This window comes from Panthera uncia, chromosome E1 (assembly GCF_023721935.1).
Source record: "Panthera uncia isolate 11264 chromosome E1, Puncia_PCG_1.0, whole genome shotgun sequence".
Classification (NCBI taxonomy): domain Eukaryota; kingdom Metazoa; phylum Chordata; class Mammalia; order Carnivora; family Felidae; genus Panthera; species Panthera uncia.
Window position 1 is genome coordinate 26,956,027 of NC_064814.1, and position 16,883 is coordinate 26,972,909.

The window sequence follows — 16,883 nt, forward strand, 5'->3', positions numbered from 1 at the left end:
ATTTTGTAATATTTATGGATTTATTTCCCTGAACTCGGTAAGTGCCTCCAAGCTGGAGTTGGAAGACATGCCTTTCTGGACATTTTTATTTTTGCAACGTATTTCTAATGTACAGTTATGGAGGCACCCTGTTTGAGAGTTGATAAATGTCTCTCAATACACATGACACTGCATACTTTTTTAAGACTCTCAATATTTTTTTTATTTTAAAATTATATTTTTACTCTGTATATTATACATTTTTATTTAAACATATTTACAACGTGTTTATAACGTGCTAGGCATTTTTCTAAGGTGTTACAAATGCTAACACATATCATTCTTGTGAATTCCCTCTGAGGTGAGTACTTCTATTTTCCCTTGTTTTATAGGTGAGAAACTCAGGCACAGTGAGGTTACCTAATTTGTTTAAGATCACAGATGTAATTCTGTAAAACTTGGTTGAGTCCCAAGTACAGTGGTTCCAGGGTCCATGCTTTCAACTACATTACTATCCTGCCTCTAGACCCTTGACAATATGGTAGTTCTCAGTTTTAGCAAGCATTCACTAAAGAAGGTGGAAACTAACACATAAGATCTGTTCTTGACAACAGAATGCTTGTTACTAGTCTTGGAGGAAGATTTTACTTCTCACTCTCTTAAAGGTAGGCATGACCATATTAATTGCTCTGATCCATAAAATGTGCACAGAAGTGGGAACTGTCACTTCTGAGCATAAATATTTAAGAGCTTGAATTCAATTCTATACTCTCCCTTTATTTTCCATGGTGATCTAGAAAGAATGTGTGGGTCAAAAATACCATAAGATCAAAATCAGTCTGAGTCCCGAGCCACCACGTAGAGTACAATTGCCCTGGAAGGCTGCCCAGTAGGATTTATGTCAGCAAGAAATAAACATTTAGTATATTAAGCCACTGAGATTGTGGAGTTATTTCTTCTTGTGGAATAAGATAGCCCAGTAATTCTCAACCAGGAGTTATTTTGATGCCCAAAGAATATTTGACAATGTCTAGAGATAGTCTTGATTGCCACAACTGGGGAAAGCATTAATATTGGCATGTATTGTGTAAAGGCCAGAGATGCTGCCTGACATCCTATATTGAACAGTGTAGACCCCACCACAAAGAAATATCCATTCCAAAAATAGTGCTTGAGATTGAGAAACCTGATCTACCCTATTCTAGCACACATTATTGCCTCAAAGTAAGCATGAGAATGTGTGAAGCAACAGTAAAGATCCCTTATGATGACTGCTCACATCACAATGAAACTATACTTTAGGCTACACATACCATAGTCCCTTCTACTAACAGTAACCAAGTGCAGCTCACCCATGTAACTTCCCCAAATCTTATTTCATAGACAACCGTTCTTCATCTTTACTTCCTCATTTTACTCCCTGCCTATTTGCTTTCCATCAAAATCCTCTGAGTTTGTTTTTAGAAACAGTCTAGCTCCTATGAAACCTTACACAAATGCAAATCACCAGTCACCAACTTAACATACTAAGTAAAATTAGCAGCCACAGGAAATACATTTTACTCCTGTGACTGATTCTTGTCAATTATAATTAGGAAGGTAAATTGTACTTGGGAAAAGGTTTTTTTACAAAAGGGAAACCTATGCAGTGCTCTCTGGCACTGGGGATTTTTCTTATCTCCACTGTTTCTGAAGAGGCCGCCTAACGCTTGCATTGTAGAAGCCAATGGCTCCTTGAAAAATGGAAAGAATCTAGGCACTCTCTTTGGGACCAACCCAAAGGAAATGTTCTTGACTTAGCATCTGTTGAATTACACCCAGAAGACTGCTATAAAACTCTGCTTCTACAGCATAGAAAACCTATAGCTCCAGGATTTTCAGGTATCAAGAAGAGGTCTTGGCAAACTTTTTCTGCTAAGGACCAGGTAGTAAATATTTTAGATTTCGTAGGCTGTACAGTTTTTGCTGGAATTACTCAACTCTGCTGTTTAAGTGCAAAAGTGGCCAAAGAAAATCGATAAACTAATGGTGGTAGATATGGTCCAACACAACTTTATTTACAAAATGAGGTGGTAGGTTAGATTTGGCCTATGAGAGGTAGTTTGCTGACTCTTCCTTTAGAGGACACTATCATCATAGAGGTGACCTTCAGTCGAAACTTCTTGACAACTACCAAGTCTAAGCAGAAGATGTGAAAAGAAAGGAACAAATATTCACCTGATTTCTATTATGTATCAGGAACTGTGTCAGGAATGTTACTACATTGCACAGGACATCGTGCAGCGCACAGGAAAACCTTGTATAGCAGAGAATTATCTGGACAAAATGTCAGTATGGCTGACGATGAAATTCTACCCCTTGCTACAGAACGTTGTCCAAAGTTGAGCAGTAACAGTGCCAACTGAAAGTATGTTAGATATGGAGAATCTCCAACTCTCCACCAACCCTCCAGATTTGCATTTGAATAAGGCCCTCAGTGATGTCTGTGCACAATGCAGTTTGGTACATACTGGTCTAGCCTGGCATAAGTCACATTCTTAGGAAAATGAGCATCGGAAAGGTCAAAAACTTGCTCAAGTCCACCTAACTAGCAAAGGTTTGAGACAGGAACTTGAAGCCATCTTTCTGATGTCAGAGAATGCATTCTATATGTTGTGCCAAATTACCTCCATGACCTATATCTAAAAAACAAAACAAAATAAAACACTATCTTCGAATCATTGAAATTTCCACTAGAATTTAGATCGTATATACTTGACATTTCACATATAATTTTACATGAATATTTAATGATTTTACATACATTAATAAGCACTTATAGGTGCAATTACTTTTTCCAATAAAGAGACATGACAAGTCTTGCTTTCATGGGGAAAATCCCCCTAACCCTTCAAAAACCATTCATGATCATTTGTTTAACAACTGAATATAGAACCCCAAGTGCTATATGTCAACCAGAAATAGAAAGATCAAAGCTCATATTTTAACTTGGTGGCATTGACCAAATTACTTGACTGAGTTGGGACTACCCACCATGCAGTGTTATTGTAACAACACAATTAGATAATGGTGATTAGACATCACTTTCTGAATGTCTCGTGTGGGCTGAATTGTCCTCTCATGAAGGAAAATCGTGATTTGAAAGACTCACTCAGAGTAGTATAACAACTTCTCCCAGAAAGAATTTTATTTTAAAAGGTAACACTCTGCCTGACTCCTCCCTGAACCTGTCCTATCCAGTAGAAAATACAATGACAATGCTTATATCTAATGAACAATTTTGTCATACAAGGACGATCTGTTTAAAGTCACCATCTAACAACAGGACTTGGAGTGCTGGGACATAGTTGACAACGTCACAAGATATGGTGTAGAAATCAGGTTTTATTGGGGAACATTATAAAGCCAGCATTAACAAAAAGAAAAGGGAAATATTCCTCCTATCCCTATATAGCTGGGGAGAGAAATTCTAGGACAAGAGTATCCTATTGGTCACGCAGAGAGTAAATCATCCCAGGAAGAAGAGAACCTCTTCTTTTATATTGCTTTCTCTTCTCTGGAACAAATGTGAAGGCAAATTTGCCTGTGAAGAAAAACACTGACCACGTGGGTCTCGGCAGTCTGTGTTTAGATGCCAGCTTTTTGTAAGAACTGTATGGTAAAGCCAGACTCCCCAATTTGGGAGACATTTGGGCCTGAAGAATATGGAAGCTCCTTCAGTCCACGCATGTTATTGGTCCTGTGAGGGGTTCAGTTCAGAGACGGCCCCCTTCAGCCAGATGGGTAGGGGCATTCAGGTCCTTGGTACCTCGTTGTCCAGGATCCCCATGCGAGTTACCAGAGGCAATTTAGAGAATTCTGTTTGTTGTATCACAGACATAATTTTAAGCACCAGATAGGTAACATCTGAATGAATATTGTTGGACAAGCTAACTTCCAAAATCTTTCACCACCACCCAACAGACAAGTATTTGCTTCACTGCCACACACTGTTCTTTAGGGTGTTTATGAATAAGCAGTCATAATCTGCACAAGGCTCACTTACGAACCTACTCCATTGCTACCATGCACTTCCTTTGCAAAATAAAATGGAGTAGTGTTTGTTCGCTTATTCATTCACTTATAGGTCAAGTATCTTCCCAAGTATTTGCAATGCCAGGCATAGTGGTATGCACTGGGGATACAATGATAGACAAAACAACATCTCTGACTACAAAATAAGAAATTTAGTATGCATAACTTGTAAATTTCTCAAGAGGTCAAAATGAACATGAATTAAGGTATTGTTTAGAAATTAATAGACCATTGGGGTGCCTGGGAGGCTCAGTCAGTTAAGCATCTGACTTTAGCTCAGGTCATGATCTCACAGTTTGTGAGTTTGAGCTCCACATCAGGCTCTCTTGCTTCAGATCTTCTGCCTCTCTTTCTCTCTGCCCCTCCCCTTCTCATGCTCTCTCTCTCTCTCTCTCTCTCTCTCAACAGTAAATAAATGTTAAAAAAAATCAATAGACCATAAACCCCATCAAAGAACATAGGCATAAGTATATACATATATATATACTTATATATATTGTATATATAATATATATACATATATATATTAAACATATAAATATATATATAAACATATAAACATATATGTTTATATATGTTATAAATATATATGATATGATTATGATAATCATATATATGATATATATGATAATCATATATGATATATGATTATCATATATGATATATGATAATCATATATATGATTATAAACATATAAATATATATATATTAAACAATATATATATATTGTTTAAATAAGTATAAGTATATATATTTTATTGCATATTTAGCTCTTTAAGTTTTGGGTGCATACAGTGGCCTTAAAAATAGGTAGAATAGGAGATACTTCATATTAGCTCTCTTTCCATTCACCTCTTCCAGGAATATATAATATGTATTATCTATATATTAAATCAATCATGAATATGTTGACCGCTGAACATGCTGTCAGGAATACCATCCTTTTAATTAGTTTTCAGTGTAGGATTACAAAGGATTCTACTAATACATATGAGTTTCTGGAAGAATAAATTCTACTACTTTGTGAGTGTCAACCATTAATTCACTTTTTTAGCAAAGTACTACCAGTTGACTAGGTCTTTTTAGAGACCTATTTGAGAAGTCCCTCAGTGGGACTCAGAGCAGCGTGGTGGCTGAGTGAGGCCATGTATTTGATCTGGGAAAAGAAAATAAACCTACCATGCTATTGAAACTGTGACCCATATAGTGCTGCTTAAGTTGAAAAAAAAAGATTAAAACCTAAGTTTGAAAAATAATTTTTAAAATGTTTAAAACAATGGTTTTTTTTTAAAGTAATTTTTAAGGTTATTTATTTATTTTTGAGAGAGAGAGAGAAAGAGAGAGAATTCTAAGCATGCTCTGCATTGTCAGCATAGAGCCCCACATGGGGCTTGATCTCACAAACCATGAAATCATGACCTGAGCCAAAATCAAGAGGCAGGCACTTAACTGACTGAGCCACTCAGGTGCCCCCTAAAAATGTTTCTTAAGCACAGTGAAGGGCACGTGAAATCCTCATTTAAAAATCATATTCTTTTGGGGTGACTGGGTGGCTCAGTTAAGCATCCAGCTTTGGCTCAGGTTATGATCTTACTGTTTGTGGGTTTGAGGCCCACATTTGGTTCTGTGCTGACAGCTCAGGGCCTGGAGCCTGCTTCGGATTCTGTGTCTCCCTCTCTCTCTGCCCCTCCCCTACTTGTGCTCTCTCTCTTTCTCTCAAAAATAAATAAACATTAAAAAATTGTTTAAATAATATTCTTTTTTGTATTTACTTCCTTCATTTGTGCACCTTCCTGGTGCCTCTTCATGGTTTCCCCTCCCACCCCTGCCCCAAACTAACTAGACCTAGCCTTATCTTTCTATTGCTTCCTCTTTTTTCCTGCTACTTTATGATAATTTTATTTTGTTTCCTTAGTTTTTTAATGTTTTGTTCCCCTCGCCTTAAAAATTAAAGACATAGTGTGGTGATGATAGCTTCTGAATGGAAATAGAAGGATGGGAGTATGAAAAACAAAGGAAACAAAATTGAACCTAGTCTGGAGGTCAAAGAGGAAGAGACATTGGGGGCAATCATATGAATTTTAATGTTCCATAATAAAATGTGCATTTTTTAAGATCCTTGGAAATATTCTCATTTGAACAAAGATTTTGGAACAGCATGGGACAAATGTTTGGTAGCATTTAGAAATTACAAGTCTGGTTTAGTCACTAATAACATTATGCAACTCTCTTTTCCCAGTTCACTGACAATTAACTTAAATGTTTCCCAGTTCAGGGGCTCATGGGTGGCTCAGTCATTTAGGTGTCCAACTTCGGCTCAGGTCATGATCCCGCAGTTAATGGGTTCAAGTCCCACATCAGGCTCTGTGCTGACAGCTCAGAGCCTGGAGCTTGCTTTGGATTCTGTGTGTCTCTCTCTCTGCCCCTCCCTTCCCCCCTCAAAGATAAATAAACATTTAAAAATTAATAAAAATTACTCCCAGCTCAAATTAAATGATTTTTACTCTCTTTTGCTATCATAAGGCTTTGTACTATCCAAGCTGCAAGATACTTAGCCAATTCAAATGGCTAGACTTAATCACTCCTATGAGGAGAAAATAGTACTGGAAAATACAGCAAGGAATAGGTTTGTCCTGAAAGACTTTTAAAAAAAATAGCCAAATTATGGAAAGAGCCTAAATGTCCATCAACTGATGAATGGGTAAAGAAATTGTGGTTTATATATACAATAGAATACTACATGGCAATGAGAAAGAATGAAATATGGTCTTTTGTAGCAATGTGGATGGAACTGGAGAGTGTTATGCTAAGTGAAATAAGTCATACAGAGAAAGACAGATACCATATGTTTTCACTCTTTTGTGGATCCTGAGAAACTTAACAGAAGACCATGGGGGAGGAGAAGGGGGAAAAAAACATTAGGGAGGGAGCCAAACCAAAAGAGACTCTTGAAAACTGAGAATAAACTGGGGGTTGATGGGGGGTGGGAGGGAGGGGAAAGTGGGTGATGGGCATTGAGGAGGGCACCTGTTGGGATGAGCACTGGGTACAATAAATGTCATATTAAAAAAACTTTTTAATGTTTATTTATGTTTGAGAGGGACAGACAGACAGACAGACACAGCGTGAGCTGGGGAGGGGCAGAGAGAGAGGGAGACACAGAATCTAAAGTAGGCTCCAGGCTCTGAGCTGTCAGCACAGAGCCCAACACAGAACTTGTGAACTGTGAGATCATGACCTGAGCTGAAGTCAGATGCCTAACCCACTGAGCTACCCAGGCGCTCCTGTCCTGAAAGACTTTTAACTCCACTGTCAGGTGCAGAGGTGGTCTGACCACCCATAGAAGCTGGACTGAGTTGGCCTCAGATGGTCATTGTTCCTGAAACCTCGCAAACTGGCTGCCTACTATGATTTCTCTCCACTGGATAAAAGCATTTCAGTGGCTTAGGACTTCTGTGAATTTACTGACCAGGCAGTAATTTATCACTGGGTAATGTTTATCTTTAGCTATAAGATCTTCATGAAACCTTAGTACACAGCTTTTAGTACATACACACACACACACAAACACACACACTTCCTGGGAGCAGGCTCACTCTCACCCTCGATCAGGAGTGACTTCTTTTCCTCCCTATGCCTCCTGATATGTAGACTTGATAAATATCCTCCCTCTTCCAATCCAGAGTCTATGCTACCTTCTTGTGTCATGGTATATAACGCTTCTTGCTCAGGAAAACTACCATACTTCCAGTGTATGAAATAGCCTAGATACATACCTGTCACTCCTAAATGCTCAATATTAATTCATCTGCGAGTTCTTGAGGACTATCTCAATTCCTAGGACAACAGTAGGTACTCAATAAATATTGGCTGAACCGAACAGAACTGAATTACAAAGAAGATGGCAGTCTGTGGAAATGCTTCAAAACTTGTTAGCTAATGAGAAAGAGACATCATTTTCTAGCATTCTTCCCCCAGCAGTTGGTAGCCTTTGTGGAGTAGTAGGCACAAATGCTAAGAACTATAATCAAAGTGGTAAGTACCCTAATATGGATTTAAATCTATAAACAAACAATGTTGACTGAGCACAGTAGGGAATGATTCATATTGGGAAGTAGACTAGACAAGAAGGTTTTATAAAGAAGAGGACACTGGCAGTGGGTCTTGAAGTTGAAGCTGTCTTTTGTTACGTGAAAAGGGCTGGTGGTGGAAGTGTGGTGCATGAAAAAGCATGTGTGGAGAGCAGAAGCAGTCTGAACAGGCATGATCACATTAATACATATACCGTCAGGAAATAGCAAACGCAAAGTGCTGCTGTCACACTGAACACACTTTACAGTAAATCAGAGCAGGAGCTTGGTAATTGTTGTTGTTTTTAAGTTTTATTTATTTATTTTGAGTGAGACAGAGACAGTGCAAGTGGGGGGAGGGACAGAGAGTGAGGGAGAAAGAGAATCCCAAGCAGACTCTGCGTTGCCAGCACAGAGCCCGATGCGGGGATTGAACTCACAAAAATGAGATCATGACCTGAGCCCAAGCCGAGAGCTGAATGCTTAACTGACTGAGCCACCCAGGCGGCCCATGGAGCTTAGCAATTGTTGAATGAATCTGTGTTAAATGCCACTTTTGCCTCTTCCGCACCTCCTCCCCTTTCCTGGCTGTAAGCTCTCAATAGTAAATGAGGGACCAGTGAAGTTTTCTATATACCCGGCTTTTAAAAACCTGGCTTGAGTTGAATCCTGGTAAAACCAGCAAAGGTACAGCAGATCACAAAGTCTTGTCTTAAAGAACACCGGTTTTGAAGCATGTGATTGAATTGGAAGATAACAAATGGTCGAAAACCCGAGCACGGGAATAACTGGAGTTTCTCCAAAAAGAAAGGGATTCAGTCACATAACAAGCAAGAAAGAGATTCTAAAATAAGATTTGGAGGGGAAAGTTTTATTTAATATGTACACATTGACTCAAAGAAAAATGTAATTATATTTTTTTCAGGCTAGATGTTTAAGCTGCACTATTTAAATGCAGTTAATAATATGAGAACATTCATTTTATTTTTTAGCCGATGGACTTTAAGAGATACAGCATATTGATGCTTCGAGTCAAGAGACTCTAAATGTCTTGTTCAAATGTTTTATTATATGTTGTTCCTGTGTGCATTTTATTGAGATAATTAAGTATTCAGTAAGAAGAGAGTATAGTTATTTTAGACCCTTTAACATCAAAAATTATACATTAGAATGAGCAGATTATACAGCTGATATTATCTACTTAGCTTTCCTAATTTTGATGCCTTTGAAGGCCCAGAATACACGCAGAAGTAGAGTTCATCTCTTTTTAGTCAGTTTACATTATTCCACTCAGTGTCCTTGGAAAATAAAGTGCCCTTTTTATGTGGATTTAAATGTGCACTCAGAATAGAAAATTGCATGTGTATTCTGTGGAAACAAATAGCATTTTGCAGTTAAATACATTTCTTTGTTACTATGCTCCCCACATAGGTACAAACACTCATTTTGTTTTAAAAATGTCCCTCCATAAATGGCATTTTTTTTTACCTGTAGTGTAGTCACAGGCAAGAAACAGAGTGAAAAGCTTTCTACACAAAATGTTCTTTATTCAAAGGCAATAAGGTATATATGTAGTTATTTTTGCCAAACTGTTTTACGAGACTTCTGTTTTCATCCTGCCTCCGTGAACCTCACGGAAATACATTGCTTGGTGCAGAGAAAATTCCGATTTCATGCTTGGAAGAATTTTATCAAATATTTATGAACACAAAACAGTTGTTCCTGCTATACATGCGCATATCATTAATACACATACACAGGCACACACACACACACACACACACACACACACACACATACTTCCAATCCTCGCGTGCCCTGATCTAGATAAGCAGCCAAAAGCTATTTCACATGAATTATCCAAGAAGACATTTTCCGTACAATAGACATGACCTTGGCACTGGGCTCCTTTCAAAGCAAAGATGGACATTTAGTTTATAGGTACAGGCATCACAGAAAATATAAAATAAGGAAAAATGGGTGCAGGGTGCCTGTCAAATATCTTCTTATTAGCCAACTGAATGTAGTCATCTGGCTAATAACTAGGTTAACGAGGGGGCAAAGCTTTCCAGGTTCACGCATGACTGAAATTCATACAAGTTCCATCATTGGTTCAATACATGGCTCAAAGCACGAGGAAACTGTGATATTTGGGTGAGAACAAGACCTCAAAAATATTCGAATGTATGTGCGCATGGCTTATGCTATTATGCCTTGCTCATACCTGCCACCTCGGTGGTCCTTAAAATGCAGTCTGGAGACCCTCAGCCTCAGCATCAAGTAGGAATTTGAAAATGCAAGTCCTCATATTCCATTGCAAATCTACTGAATGTGAAGCTCTGGGTATGGAGATACCAGCGCTATATCAAACTCTTCATTTTGATGAGATGATCATTGCATTATAAGCTAACTATTTGGATGTAAATTTAAAAAAATAAAATAAAATAAACACTTCAGGTAATGTTAGAGTACCCTAAATCTCGAGGACTATTGCTTCAGTCCTTCCCTAGAGGCCACTGAAGATAGTTTTTGTACAAGTCAATCCTTCAGAGGACTTCTTATGATTACCTCCTTAATAATTACTTGAAACTCAAATCCCTGCTTAGTGTGTGCTTTGGGGGTAATCCAAATTAAGAATGCATTACATTGCGTCAACACACACACACACACACACACACACACACACTGTACTCCTAATAACAAACTGTCACGACAGAGTTATTGTTTGATTAAAATATATTTTCACATGTTTGCTTTTCTTACTCGAATGTGAGTCCTTTAAAGGCAAAGGATATCAGGTATAATTTATCTTTATATCTCCTGGGCCTAGGAAAGTGCCTGGAAAATAATAGCTGTTCAAAGAATGTTTGTGAAATTAATATATCAATGGATAAAATGGATAGCTTTTTAAATATGTAATTAATATTGATGATTATAAGCATCTCAAAGGTTACAGCCTAATCAACAAACGCTTAGAGTTGCCAGCGAACAGCTGTAGGAACCCCAAGTCAGTCACAACCTAAGAAGAAATATATTATCATAATGCCACTGAAGAATATGTAAACGATTTCTGAGAATTGACAGTGAACTGTGTGTGTATAGGGACTCCTGTCTTCTGAGTTCAAGTTATGTATTGCTGTGTTTGACAGAAATGCTGTTTTGTATTCATACTGGAACATTTGTTGCTGAAAATGTAAGTGTTTGAAGTATTTATAAAGTTATTTTTCACATAGGAACTGAGATTTCAAGGTTAGAACCATTTATCCCCATGGAGAGAAGATATAAATGAAAATATTACCAAAACTCACAGGGTAGATGAAGGTCATGACGGCATTGTGGTGTCAAATAAAGAAAAAAAGATAACTCGAAATTATTTTGTGTAAATGGGAAGGTCCCCATTGTAAAAAGCTAGTTATTTCTGCAGTACAGCCTGTGTGGCACAAATCTCCATTCACTAGCCACTAGTTTTTATTTTTATAATGCTTTAAATGGGTACAGTAATTTATAGCTGGTGCCCAGAATAACTCTCTTAGAAAGATATGTCTTAAGAAGAAAAGTATTATTATCTATATTTCTTTTCTTGCATTAATTTTCTTTTGGTTATTGCAAACATTAAAGGGGAATATATGGGCAGTATAATTATCATAGTTAATGCTTTCCAGAAATACTGTATATTGAAGTTGAAATAGGCTAGGGAACTTATTAGGCGATTGCTAAAACTTGCAGAGCTTCACCACATCTATTTTTTCTAAAGTATATAAAATCAATTGAAACTGAATTCTTTCTAGTGAAACTTGAGATAGTGTAAATTTCATTTATGCCAAAGATAATATTCTAGGTTCTGATCTGGAGTTGTTTTGTGGAGAATGAACAGACAGAGGCTAGTGAGATTCCTTGTTTGGGGTGGATTATTTATTTATTTATTTATTCTATCATTTGTTTTGAGGGAGAGAGAGACTGTGAGAGGATCAGAGAGAGAGAGAGAGAGAGAGAGAGAGAGAGAGAGAGAATCTCAAGCAGGCTCTGCTGCCATCACATAGCTCAACACGGGGCTCAATCTCACCAACCATGAGATCATGACCTGAGCTAAAATCAAGAGTTGAATGCTTAACAGACTGAACCACCCAGGCACAGCTGGGTTGGATTAAATTTAATTCCTCATTTTTTTTCTTCTGTGTCTTCAGTCCTTTGCATCACCCCTCATGCTTTTTTATTCATTTTTCTTGCATACCTGTTAGAATGCATCTCTCTCTGCTGTTTTGAGTATCTTTCTTGATTGTTCCACCTGCAGAGAGGTTTTCATTTTATCATAGATCCTGGAAGTGACCTTGCCCTTGTGATATACTCTTTTTTTTTTAATTTAGTTTAATTTAATTTTTTTTAATTTTTTTTATTTTTTGGGACAGAGAGAGACAGAGCATGAACGGGGGAGGGGCAGAGAGAGAGGGAGACACAGAATCGGAAACAGGCTCCAGGCTCCGAGCCATCAGCCCAGAGCCTGACGCGGGGCTCGAACTCACGGACCGCGAGATCGTGACCTGGCTGAAGTCGGACGCTTAACCGACTGCGCCACCCAGGCGCCCCTTAATTTAATTTTAAATTCCAGTGAAGTTAACATACAGTGTTGTATTAGTTTCCGGTGTACAATATAGTGATTCAACACTTCCATACATCACCCAACGCTTAAAAATATGGAAAACTTCATGAATTTTTGAGTCATCCTTGTGCCGGGGCCTTGCTAATCTTCTGTGTATCATTCCAAGTTTAGTTTATGTGCTGCCCAAGTGAGCACTTACTCTTTTGCTTAAAAAGCCAAGCCTGGGTGGCTCAGTCTGTTGAGCGACCAACTCTTGATTTTGGCTCAGGTCATGATCCCAGGAAGGTGGGATGGAGTCCTGCGTTGGGTTCCATGCTGGACATGAAGCCTGCTTATGATTCTTTCTCTCTCTCTCTCTCTCTCTCTCTCTCCCTCCCTCCCTCCCTCCCTCCCTCCCTCTCCCTTCCCCTATCCCTATCCTTATATTCCTTCTCCACACTCTTGTGCTCTCTCTCTCAAATAAAATATAAATAAATAAAAAATAAAATAAAATAATAAAAAGCTATGGGCAAGTGGCAATGAGAACATAGTTTTAATCTTTTCCCCTTAAAAACAACAACAAAAGGTAATTACGTGAGGTAAAGAATGTGTTAACTAAACTTACTGTGGCAAAAATTTCTCCATACATACACATATCAAATTATCACATCAACACCTTAAACTTACTAGTGTTTTACATCAATTATATCTCAAAGCTGAAAAAAAGTCAGACAAACAAATAAACAAACAAACAGCTATGGGATTTCAATCTCCCATTTCATTGGTGATTCTTCTAACCAAGATTATGGTATCTTGTTTACATGTATTTTCTCTAATAACCATAGCATGTCGTTCATTTTTCATAAATATTAAATAAAAATAAAATCTTCATAACTGAGAGGTAGGAAAGCTGGCTCACACAGGAATCTACATAAGCTCTTCCTTTCAATAACAGAGTTCTACAGCAAAGAGTTTTGCAAAGAGGGAAAAGATAGCAATTTTTTCACTTCATACTTGATGGCCCAGTTTCTTTCTCATTGGGAAACATCTGGAATTCTTTTGTTTGTCAATCGGAAAATTGAATTTTTCCAATTTAGCATTTGCTGTAAAAGATCATATTTTGATCACAAAACTGGGCTGTAAATTGTGAGGTGATACACACTCTGGATTATTTTTCTTCCCTGACACAGAACCACGGAGGAAACTTACAGCAAAGAATTTCAGTTAAACAAAATGAAACTTGTCCTCCCCTGGAAAAGAAATGATGTGGGGAAAACACCTCCTCTTTGAAGGAGCTACTGCAAATTAAAAAGAAAGGTCTCAGTGTGAAGTTGCTGGTGTTCTGTTGCAAAAAGAAAAAAAAGACAAGAAAACTCTATCAGGTCTTTTGGATGAGTGAAAAAAAAAATAGGACAATGAAATGTATGTAAAACTTACAAAGCACTTTTTGAAGCTGAAGACCAGAGATTTTACAGGTGAATAATGACATAGTAGAAAATAAATCTCAGTGGACTGGCGGGTGAGCTTAATGAAGTAACAGAGGATGAATCAATGTTTATCAACTTAATCATCAGTTAATGAACCTTCTGATTAAGAGTCACAGACCAGATGAAGTAATGGCAGGCAGATATGTCAAATTCAGAGCAGTGGGAATATCAAGATCAGAATAAAAGTGTCTCTGTTATCTACTATAGAGAAACAAGGAGATAAAGCATTGTGAAAAGGCTTTGGACTCTATACAATGATTTTTATAAGAATCAGTTGACTGTGATATAATGTAATTATTGTTTTCTTTTGTTTCAGTCCTTCTTCTGGTAAAGACATAAGACATTGATAGAGTGCCAAGTGTTAATTTAAGATCTTTGCTAAGGACCAGGGTTTTTTGCTTGTTTGATGTTTTTTGTTTGGTTGGTTTGTTGGTGCTGTTGCTGTTTGGTGAGTGTGCCCAGTCTCTGGAGGAAGTATTCAGGTTAGATCTCAAATAAAATCAATGAGATGGGGCGCCTAGGTGGCTCAGCCAGTCAAACTTCTGACTTCAGCTCAGGTCATGATCTAATGGTTCGTGAGTTTGAGCCCCGTGTTGGGCTCTGTATTCAGTTCAGAGCTGGGAGCCTGCTTCAGATTCTGTGTCTCTCCCTCTCTCTCTCTGCCTCTCTCCCGCTCACACTCTGTCTCACTCTCAAAAATAAATAAATGTTAAAAAAATTTTTAATAAAATCAATGAGAACTTCTGAATTATTTGTTAGGAAGTGACCAAATATTATTGTGCGTGGTAAACTTACATAAACCTGTTCACAGAACTAGAAGGGGCAGCCTTTGTATGGTAAAATGTTAGATGACTTGAATAAGTCAAAGCAGTCTGAATAATCTAGAACTAAAAGTACACCTTTGCTTAATCTAAATTACTCACTATTTAATCATCCTTCACTGAAATTTCACTCATGTGAACAAGACAGTGTCTGTAGCATATAGGAAACCAACAGGATGGCAAGTGGTTGGAAGGATCTGGGTGACATAAAATTTGAACAAGACGCTTTAAGAGAATTTTAGAGACATTCCCACTATATAATACTTCCTTGGTTATGCTCACTCATGAATGAATCCCATGTTTAGAAAAATCTTGACTGCCCAACTGCATTGTTCAGGGAATACTTAATTTGTTTCTCCTTTTTATTAATAGAAGACAAATAACAAATATCTGAGCTAGCCAGTTTCCCCACAGGGAATAGGTACAATTCTACCCCCAAAGCAAAAGAACCCAATGTTTTAATTAGTCTGTACAGCCATCACTTGAATAGAGGTGCAGTTTTCATTAGTGTTTTGGACGTTTTCAAAAAATTTTAAAACCTTATATCCAGTTACTCTTGCTCTAGGAAATTTAGGGTCTCAGATACCCCCAGCAGTATAGAGATCTTTGGACCCCAGAGAACAATTAATAAGTAACAATAGTTGCAACAACAGTATAGCCCAGCCAAAATCCTTAATTAGGTTTTTATTGAACTCCAGAATACAATTTATTTTTCTAATAAACAGAGTACATTTTAATATGTTTGGCATTTTATTGTTCTACTTACCTTTCAGTTGTGCAATTTTATTTTATTAAGCTATGATATTTTTAGCCTCCAAAACAGTTACCTCCCTACCTAGGGTATATCCCCAGAAGCAATTACTTCTTTAATTAGCTTTGACTCATTAATCTCTGCCTCTAACACTTTGCTATCAAGCGGAGGGAGACTTCCCACCCACCTGTACAATATAATACAAACATCACAATGTTTCTCCCGATTTCTTAACCTTACTTAAATTTTTAAAAAACTAATAGAATTAATTTTTTAGGAAATTTAGTTTCATAGTAAATAGAGCACAAAGTATAGAGTTCTCCCATATAACCACTACTCACACACACACACACACACACACACACACACACAAACACACACACACACATACACATAGCCTCCCCCATTATCAACATCCCTCACCAGAGTGCACATTTATTACAACTGATGAACCTACATTGTGGCATCAGTATCACTCAGAGTCCATAGTTTACATTAGAGTTCACTCTCGGTGTTATACATTCTACAGATTTGGACAAATGTATAATGACATGAATCCACCATTATAGCATCATACAAAGTAGTTTCATGATCCTAAAAATCCTCTATGCCTTACCTATTCATTCTTTTCTCCCCCATAACTCCTGGCAACTACTTATCTTTTTTATTGTCTCCATAGTTTTGTCTTTTCCAGAATGTCATATAGTTGGAATCATATAATATGGAGCCTTTTCAGATTGGTTTCCTTCACCTAGTAGTATGCATTTAAGTTTCCTCCCTAAAATCACATATCTTGATAGTTGATTTTGTTGTTTTTTAATGCTGAATAGCATCCCATTGTCTGGATTTATCATGTTTTTTTTTTAATTGCTTTAAATATTTTTATTTATTTTTGAGACAGAGAGAGATAGAGCATGAGCAAGGGAGGGGCAGAGAGAGAGGGAGACACAGAATCCAAAGCAGGCTCCAGGCTCTGAGCTGTCAGCACAGAGCCTGACGCGGGGCTCGAACTCACGGACTGTGAGATCATGACCTGAGCTGAAGTCAGACATTTAACCAACTGAGCCACCCAGGCATCCCTGGATTTATCATGGTTTTTTATTCATTCACCTAGTGAAGAACCTT

The 16,883-nt window shown here is 37.6% G+C and overlaps 1 non-coding gene across 1 annotated transcript; it reads right to left on the reverse strand.

Annotated features, from left to right (window-relative positions):
- Positions 1–12,808: 12,808 nt before the first annotated feature.
- Positions 12,809–12,915, reverse strand: LOC125927777 (U6 spliceosomal RNA). The gene has a single exon (XR_007459453.1). It is a non-coding gene; the product is annotated as a U6 spliceosomal RNA (small nuclear RNA).
- Positions 12,916–16,883: the final 3,968 nt, after the last annotated feature.